This window comes from Crotalus tigris, unplaced genomic scaffold (genome assembly GCF_016545835.1).
Source record: "Crotalus tigris isolate CLP2741 ecotype Arizona unplaced genomic scaffold, ASM1654583v1 scf7180000017625.6296891, whole genome shotgun sequence".
NCBI lineage: Eukaryota > Metazoa > Chordata > Lepidosauria > Squamata > Viperidae > Crotalus > Crotalus tigris.
Genome location: NW_024096520.1, coordinates 3,001,994 through 3,011,653, shown reverse-complemented (window position 1 = coordinate 3,011,653; position 9,660 = coordinate 3,001,994). Strand labels below are relative to the sequence as shown.

Sequence of the window (9,660 nt, the reverse complement as noted above, 5' to 3'; positions counted from 1 at the left end):
TTTATTCTTTCCATACCCAGCTCCGCTAACCTGGATTGATGAGAGAATTGGGGATCCACATATCTGGAGGATGTGCCTTTGAGAACAGCGCTGTCCTGAAAAGTTCAAGGCTGAGGTGACTGTACGTTTAATCTTTAGACTCTTTCCATCTTAAAATTGTGGAGGTTGAGAAACGCTGCTCTAGGAGCTCAATGAACTTAGCTTAGGTCCGCATTTCTCAAACTTGCACACTTTAAGATGCGTGGATCTCAATTCCCAGCTGGGAATTCCGGGAGTTGACCCCACAAACCGTAACGTTGCCAAGTGTGAGAAACCTTGAACCAGATGCCCCGCAGCATCACTTCAACTACTTCGAAACCATTCCTGGGTAAAACAACAGAATCACATAAATTGGAGTAATCTTCTTCCCCCACCCTGCCCCCCACCCTTCCTCTCTTTATCTTCATCACTTTACCTACCAGATAGAAAACTAAAGTGATGAAAATAAAGAAAAGGAAGGATGGAGGGGGGAAAAGTATTTGGTCGCTGGGAAACCAACAAGCGGGAAGCACTTTTCCCCTCTCTTCCTCGCTCTCCAGATGCCCGGAAAAACACACGCAGAGGCTTGGCCAGTACAGAGGACGGGTCCTTCGGGTTCAGCTGAGTCTGAAAGGTGGCCTCGGAAGAGTTGATGGGCTCCGCTCTCGGGCGAGGGCCCCGCGCTCCGCTCCTGCCCGACGCCTCTGCTGGCTCCCTCCAGGCGCTGAACGGAGCCCCACCCAGCCGGGGACTCTTCGGCGCTTGACGTGCGCGACAGCTACTTCGGACCCGCCGCTTAAGCCAGTTCCTCCCCTTTCGCTTTTGCCGGCGCTCAGGGTTGGGAGAGAGGCAGGCTGAGGCAAGCGGGAGGCAGAAGGGAGGGAAGCCCTTCGCGCTTCAGCCCCGCAGCCGGCCAGCCCGCCAATCCGGCTGAGGAAAGACAAAACACCAGGAGTTTTGGTGGGATCTTTCTCTGCTGACCGGCTCCCCTTCGGATTCGGAAGTGGCGCTGAGCGGCCGGCAGGGCGGCGGGATCAGGTGGGTTCTACTTCCTTGTCTCTTCGGCCAGTTTTGAAAACGGGATGGTGTTGTTGCCAGCCAGCGAACCGCGCCGACCTCTGAGCCGGGAGCGCAGCGCTGGCCGGCTTCAAGCTGTTTCTTGCCTGAAGGAGGAGAGAGCCTCTCTCTCCCGGGCCGGACGCGGCTGGGGTTTGCCGGAGATCTGGAGAGCGAAGGAGAGGGGGGGGGAAGTGCTTCCCACGTGGGTTAGTTGCCCAGCGACAAAATATCCCCTCACCAAACATTAACCGCGGGGACCTGCCTGGAAAACTCTAGGTACGTTTGAGCGGTAACTCCCAGAATTCCCGAGTAACTTTTATTCCGGGTGGGCACCGCTTTGCCCATCAAAATATTCGCTCGCGTTACTCCACGTCTGAAGGCTGAAAGCAGGGGACGCGGTGGCACTATTTCCCCAGGGTAGGGTTCAGAGCGGTACTCCCTTTGCCTTTGGCAAACCTGAGGGAGAAACAAGGTGCTGGGAAGAGACTTGGACCGTGGAATATTAACGGGAAAAGAATTTTAAGGTCACTCGGTTCTTCTCCATCTCTCCTCCCCTCCCTTTCCCCATTTCAGAGCCAGGGGGAAATCTCCCCGTCATAGTTCTGGGGGAGTAAAGGTCCCATATCAGGACGTATTGATTAGAGTTCTTAGATCCTGAAGGTCCTACGAAAAGGGTATAAAGTCTTGCATGTTGAGGGTGAAGTTGGAAGGCATACTCCCAGGATAACATATTCTAAATATTGACAAAAACCCTGGAGGAGCCAGTGCTTGGATTGAATGGCCTGTCCACTTTGAGATGAGGAGATGTGTCTCTGTAGACCAGTGGTGCTCAACCTTTTTAATGCCGCGACCCCCAACCGGTCATAAGTTGAGGACTAAATCGGTCGTAAGTCGAGGACTAAATCGGTCGTAAGTCGAGGACTTTCCCTGCCCGGGAGCGCCGCGCATGCGTGGTGCCGCCCCCTGCGCCGGCCGAGGCGTAGCTGGCAAGCGGCAGAGGCGGAGCAGGCCGACCACCGGCTGGGCCACCAGCTGGCCCAGCCCAAGGGAGGTAAGGCACCCACCGGAAAAGGGCAAAAAATGGCGGACAGCCTTGCTTGGTAACTCCCGTGAAATGGTTGATCGACCCCAAATGGGGTCACGACCCATAGGTTGAGAACCGCTGCTGTAGACCCCAAAATGGTGGTCCAGGTCACAGGAGTAAGAGAGCTGAAGCAAAGCAGATTCCTTCTTGCAAGAGATGCTTTATCAACTGCTGGCTCCCATGGTTCTGAGGAAGAGATGGGGATAGCAGGGATTTACTCTGCATTCACTGCTTAGGAATCTTGTTTTTGGAAACCAGATGAATATTCCCAGCATCAGCATTTCTCTCTTGCAAAGCCAGCCTGAGTGGAAGGAAGCCAGGCCTTTGTGGGACAGGGCATATGATTTTGGGATGGGGTGGGGGTGGGGGTGGGAGGAACATAGTCCTATTTGTCGCTTTCTTTTCCTTTGCCTTCTGCATTTAATTTTGTGTCTTATGGCATAGAGTAAGGATCTGAGATTTAAAATTTATGTGGACTGATATGCCTGAGTCAATACCAGCCTCTATAGTAGCTCTCCTGTTTTATTGCTCTCGGATGTGATTGGTGTCTAGAATTATGGGAGGAAAGATAGAATCATAGAATTGGGGGGATCTTAAAGGTCATCTAGTTCAACTCACTGTTTGATGCAAAACGTTCAGAACGAAAGCATCTCTAACAAATGACTGGACAGTCACTACTTGAAGGCCTGCTGAGAAAGAACAGAAGAAAAAAAAACCCATTATTTCTTTTTTATGGTTAGACTATGCCCATCCTGCCTCTGGTTCACATATATCCAGGTCTTTTAATTTTTGCTCATGGGACATGTTTCCAATAAATCTGACAGCCTTCACTTTCCTCTCTAATTGTATTCCTATTTCTTTGCATCTTTCTAAAAATAGAGTACCGCAAACTAACCACAAGACTCCAGTTGAGATTTGTCTTCTGCATTGGAGACAGATGCAAGTACTCTTTAGAGAGTTAAAAGGCATTTTAAAGAATAAAGATAGGCTTTGGACTATTCAAACAACCAGGTCTGACTATCTAGAAACATTTATTTATTTATTTATTTATTTATTTATTTATTTATTTATTTATTTACTTACTTACTTACTTACTTACTTACTTAGAAAACACTAGGTTTGGATTATTCAAACAGCCAGTTTCCTCAAGAACATTCTCACCATCAAATAAGATATATGTATGTATATATTGCAGCTAGGGCAGGCTAGATTGTTCTGATGATGTGAATAGATGACGGAAATTGAGGTCTTAGCTTCCTGGCATCTGAATATATTAATCCAGTTAAGGCTAATTGGTGGATGTGATTTTTTTTTCTTTTGCATTGCAGGTTAAGATTCTTTACATTAGGAGATAGTCAATTCTCTTATTTGGCTTATTATCACAGTGAAGTTGAGTCTGCGTAAAGGTTTCTTCTTGCATTACTCATATAGGACACCACCCATTTGAGCCCAGTTCCTGATGAGTGCATCCACACAGTTTTCTTGGCAATAGAAAGCAGTATTATCTCCATTTTTCTTTCTTGCTTTATTATATTTTTTCATCCCACTTTTATTTCTTTCTAAGTAGCCCATGGTGGCAAATATACTAAATACCCCTTCTATGCCTTAAGGCAGGGGTGTCAAACTGCCAGCCCGCGGGCCGGATGCATCATAGCGAAATCGCGCCCATCCCATTGCCGGCAATGGCAAAAAAGTTGCCATACATCGCGACATGTCACGTGACATTGCGAGTTTGACACCCCTGCCTTAAGGGACACCTAGAACTGACAGTCTCTGTGTTAGGATAATACTGTAGTAAACGTTATTTATGTGTTTGAGGAAGCTTTTTCAACTGTGCAATCCAGCCTACAGCCCTGAGATTCCAAGGATGGCCCCATCTATGTACTGTCCAAGGCTGACCTTGCCCAGCTTCCAAAATTGGCCGAGGTCAGTTAGATGCTGCCACCTGCTGAGAGCTCTCATTGTGTACCTCCACTTAAGCCCTTATGTGGGCCAGTTCACTGGAGCCACAACCTTTCCCTGTAAAGCAGAGCATTGCCTAATGCAGTGTTTCCCAAACTTGACAATTTTAAGGCATGTGGACTTCAACTCCCAGAATTCCACAGCCAGCCTTAAAATTGTCAAGTTTGGGAAACACTGGCCTAATAGAACTTTATGCTTCTCCTTTTCCCATCTGTTTGATCTCCTTCTCCTCTGCAGAGAGGAAGGAGGCCCAGCATGCAGGAGTACATCTTACGTCTCTTCAGTTTGTCACCCAGTCCATGTACAGTAATAAACAGGCTTCCAGCCGTTTTTCTGGCATTGCTTCTTTCCCTGGCAGCCACCACGACTGTGAATCTTTCTTTTAAAGGAACAGTGCATGTAACTTTCCAACTGAGCTGGAGAACCTTCTCAGTAGTAGCAATTATTTCAAGGATTCTGTTATCAGCAGACTCTCTCAGCCGGTAAGAAAACACAGAATTTGTTGGGCTTTTATCCAGAGTGACATCAGAGCTGTCTTTTTGCTTTTAAAGAACCGCAGAAGAAACCTCAGGGGAGGCAGAGTAGAGTGCCATATGCACTGAAGGGTGAAGTTGTCCCTGGAGAAAAATTGGCCATTAGATTCAGTAGTCAGATTTTGTTTTGTTTTTTTAATGCAAATAGAGCCTTTCTAGATAAATGACCCTTCCCTTAAGCTTCCATTTTCTTCAAAAGTCAGTGCATTTTTTTTCTTTGTTGGAAAATGAAGTCCCAAAGAGTTATTTTAATTTAAAAATTTATACACTACCCTTAAAGCTGAGTGTGTTTTTTTTCCCTAGGGTTGTCAAATACACTGAAATCACTATCTATACAATATATGAACTGTGAATCCACTAAAGCTGATATTTTAGTTTGAAGGGTTCCAGGCAACTCATACATTAAATATATTTTTTACATGTATATTTAAAAGCAAAGGCTGAGCCTGGCATCTCAGAGGCCACAGGAAAGGCTTTTCAAGGGGAAGGACAACCGCTGAGGGTCCAGCTCTAAGGCTGGGATAATTATGGTGACGATGATTTTACCTGATTAGTGTTGCTGCCTTGAATTTTAAAATGTTGATCCAGCTGATTCTTTCAAATGTTAAAGGCCAGCATCTCTCAAAATCAGTCCTGCCTAGAGAGGTTTCAAGCTCCCTGGGGCCCAGAAAATAAATGGCTTGCAAGAACAATCAGAGACTCTTTTTCTCCCCAAACATCTCCCAGTCAAAACCTGATAAAGATGAAAAAAAAAAAAAACCAAACCCTCTGGGAATATTGGGACCTGTTTGGACCATGGATTCGATTTTCCTAAATACCTACCAGAAACAGTGTGTTGCAGTCTTCCCCAAGCAGGCTTCCCCTCCAGAGAAGCTCGGTCTGCAAAGCCAGTCAGCATGATCAAAGGCTACAATTGAAAGTGATCTTGCTAAACTTTCTGGTGAATGGAGTCCTAATGCAGCTGATGAGTGCCTGTCTAGGGAAGAATATTATCAATGATATGGCCATTGTCTCCCTTGAGAGTGGAGCTTTAATTTAGAACTCCACTCTCAAGGGAGACAATGGCCATAAGGCAATATTCTCATCGTGACCTCTAGAGGGCAGTGATGAATATTAGAACTGTGAGTGAGCTGCACTAATTTTGGGCACTGGTTATTATAAAAATATAGGTCAAGAGAATGGATTGCCATCCTTAGGTGAACTATAGCAGTTGAAAACTAAAATTAAAATTGTCCAAAATTAAAGAACACGCCCCCCCCAGGAGATGACATCATTAAAAAGTTTCCAACAAATTGCATATCACACCTGACAGTCAGAATTTATTCTTTGGGATAAAGAATGGCAGCACTTCCTCGCTAGCCCCTGTTTGGTCCCCCAGGTCCATTCCAAACAATTTGAATGAATTGCAATTGTCTTTGTGGTTCCTAACATCAAAGGGCACACTGAGATCACAAAGAGAGCTCTCAGATGGTCAATTGCCCCCTCCCCTGACAAAGGTTTTGGAGAAACAGAATATCCTCCCCCTCACAGAATGCAAAAAAAAAAAAAAAAAAAGGAAATAAAACCACTGCTCTACTTCATAAATGCACACCCATGATGAAAAGCTAGGAGAAGGATGGTGATTTGCAAAGTAAGAAAAAAAGGGGGGGGGGAAATGTCCAAGTTTCCATCACTTTACTGCATTTGAAAGTGAACTTTATTGCCTTCTATTAGAAAAAGTGTGCTTTGCCAAATACTTCTAAGCATGTTTGCACGCTGCAATATTAGACCGAGAAAAAGAAATGTTAAATAATGTAGGCAGGATCCAGGAATTTCATTTCAAAAAAAACAGGTCAGGTTGGTTTAATTAATCCTACAGGTATTTCTTCCTACATAATAAACCAGACAGACAGTCAGCAGTTGGAATTTTTTCTGATTCTCCTTCTCTGCTGAGGGGGACAGAGTGCAAAGCAACAGGTTGCTTAGGGGATTTGGGGTGGGGGCTTGGGCTTAGGAAGCAAGGAGATAAGAATCCCTCCCAATGGGAAACAGAATGCCCACACATTTGAGCAGTTCAAAATTGCTTAATTTCGATTTCCAATAAACTGGCATAGGGTCAAAAACACCGCCGCCACCCCCAGTTTGATAGAGATGTTCACAAAGTTAAGAAGAAATAGGGCAATTTGATGCACGCATTTATGAAAATAGATTGTATAGATCAGGAAGTGCAACAGGGTACTCAAAAATGTTATTGTTTTAAAAAAACAGGTCCTAGATCTCTTTCTACTGTCATGTAAAGATACCAACCACGCCATCCTCTCAGTGGAATCTGAATGTCTAGGGATGTGCAAAGCAATGAAAAGGGCGAATTTGCAAACACATAAGCCCAAAGGAAGCCTCTTTCTCCAAAGCATATAAACTGGCTGCGTTCATTGCAAGGCTTTTAAAGGTGCTTAAGGAAGTCTTGTCTGGGTGTGCACATGCACAGAGATCCCCATTTGGCACGATTACCAGCAAAAGCAGCTCTGGGTGCACATAGTCCCATCTGTGAAGGCAACCAGGGACAATTTTCAAACTAGCCTCCGAGCCTTGCAAAGGACGGGGCAACATTGAAGTGTAGGAACCAAAGATAATCCTGATCTAAGAACAAATATTTTTCCCCCAAAACTACAATCAATAGATCTTAATACTGGTTCTTCCTTCCTATTTTTTTCTGAGCAGCAAGCACATCAAACTTTAATACAGTAGTAAATATCTTTTTCTCCTTTTATGAATTCTTCTGTAGATAACATTTTGTACCAAAGAAAAAATTGGTACAAATGTTTGTATTTTGCAACCCTTACAATCCCAGCAATTGTTAATGTATTTCTCGTGGTTTTGCTATTAGTAGATTATGGGAAGCAACTATGCAGAACAACAGAACTCTTCCCCTTCTTAACTGCTAATGGAGACTTATTTAGAACTTTGTTTATTCTGGGTAAATGTGTGCTAAATCAGAATTTAGCCACTTGTCTGAATACTGAGATTTCACCCCCTGCTACTGGCCCATCTCCTTCAAGCCTTCTGAATAGCCATTCAGTTCTTCGTGCCTAAGAAAGGATGGCCGTGAAGTTCCTGTTTCATATTTCATAACAATTTAGAAATTGGCGTTTGCTTACTACACTGAAAAACTGGTCACTAACTTTGGCACCCAGTAGCAGTTCATGCACTTGCATTGTACCCCTAGTTTTCTCATAGCATGGTTTGCTTCTCAGCTACAAATTGGTGCATCCAATTGTCAAAGGAAAAGCGATTGCAATTAAGTCTGCTTAAGTAGTGATTTTGAGCATTGGAGGGGAGTGTAGCTGTAGAGAAAGCTGCCTGCTTCCTTTCCATCTGCAGGGCTTTTCTGAGCTACTCTTAGATTGAAAAAGCAAAGTACTATTATCTTGGCTCTGGTAGAGGATAATCCTGATACAATAGTCACATCAGTCTTGCTTTCTGCAGAAAGAAAGAAAGAAAGAAAGAAAGAAAGAAAGAAAGAAAGAAAGAAAGAAAGAAAGAAAGAAAGAAAGAAAGAAAGAAAGAAAGAAAGAAAGAAAGAAAGAAAGAAAGAAAGAGTTCCTCTTCCCAGGATCAGTTCTAATAGCAGAACATATTATCACTTAAACCTTGTTTTCTTGCCCCTGTTTTTATGGAGCCCAAAGTGGGAAGGCAGAGGTTTGTAGAATGCTAGACAGACGTTTTGAGCACTGACATCCTCTGGTAATTTCTTTGGGATCTGAAGTCACTGAAAAATACTGCTAAGGCACAGCTGGACTCACATGGCACGTTATGTTCTGCTTTGAGATTTTATTTGCTGTGTGGTTCAGAAGGTCTGGAAAAATCCATTTACAAAATTGGCATATAAATTTATCTGTAAAATTCTTCCCAGACTGCTGTTTACCTCTGAATACAACTGTCCCTTCCAGGCACTGCCATGGTGTATACATTTCTGGATGAGTAATAAGAGAGCAGGTCAAAGAAGCAAAGGCATCCTTGTTAAAGGGAGACAACAAAGAGTGAAATCGTTAGTGGGCTGGTTGAGTGTGATCAGTTTACATGCTGCAATAAGACATATTATTATTTTTCTTTTTCCATTCAATTATATCTGGTTGTCGGAGACTGCCTGAACAATCCCTGCAGTTGGCAAGGTTTTTCAGAAGCGATTTGTCATTGCCTCTTTCCTAAAGCTAAGAGAAAATGACTAGCCCAGAGTTACCCAGCTGGCTCTGTGCCCAAGGCAGGACTAGAACTCAGGTTTCTAGCCTGATGTCTTAACCATTACACCAAACTGTCTCTTGATCATATCCTTAATCACGGACTATTGAATAAATCACATTTTGGAGGGTTCATATTGTGCTATGGCAGCAGACACTCTTCATGAACTATCATTGCTAGATTAATTCTCTAAAGAAGAAAGAGGTCTCCAACCTCGGCAATTTTAAGACTTGTGGACTTCAACTCTCTCTGCCCTCCCCCCAGCATGGCTGGCTGGGGACTTCTGGGAATTGAAGTCCACAAGTCTTAAAGTTGCCAAGGTTGGAGATCCCTGCCTAAAGCAAACTCAAAGAAACTATGTAGCACAGTGGTTCTCAACCTTTTTAATGCCGCGACCCCCAACCGGTCGTAAGTCGAGGACTACTCAACTGGTGCAGCACCGTTTGCAGAATGGGACTTTTGGCGGGCTCAGCAGGGCAGAGACAGCCTGGACAATTCCTATTGGCTTTTGAAAGCCAATAGAATTAGACTCTATTCAAGAGAGTCTATTCTATTGGCTTTCAAAAGCCAATAGAATAAAAGGGAGTAGCACAGCTAAGGAAAAGGGGGAAAAAATGGTGGACTGCGTTGTTTGGCGACCCCCATGAAATGGTCGTTCGACCCCAAATGGGATCCCGACCCACAGGTTGAGAACCACTGATGTAGCACAACCTAATGTAGGAAGCAGTCTATGTCTTGAAAAGATTGTGAACAGCTCAGACCCAGCTGGGATAATGAGAAGGGATA

General features: G+C 44.3%; 1 protein-coding gene across 2 annotated transcripts in view; it reads left to right on the top strand.

Moving 5' to 3' along the window:
• The first annotated feature begins 521 nt into the window (after nucleotides 1–521).
• The window catches only part of SEMA3B (semaphorin 3B), a 49,351-nt gene continuing 40,212 nt past the window's right edge, over nucleotides 522–9,660 (top strand). The window contains exon 1 of one of the 2 annotated variants that reach the window (XM_039333649.1): nucleotides 522–1,056. The gene's annotated coding sequence lies outside the window, so the exon portion shown is untranslated. Of the gene's footprint in view, nucleotides 1,057–1,089; nucleotides 1,354–9,660 lie in introns of those variants that run through there. The other variant, XM_039333655.1, reaches the window with a different exon arrangement.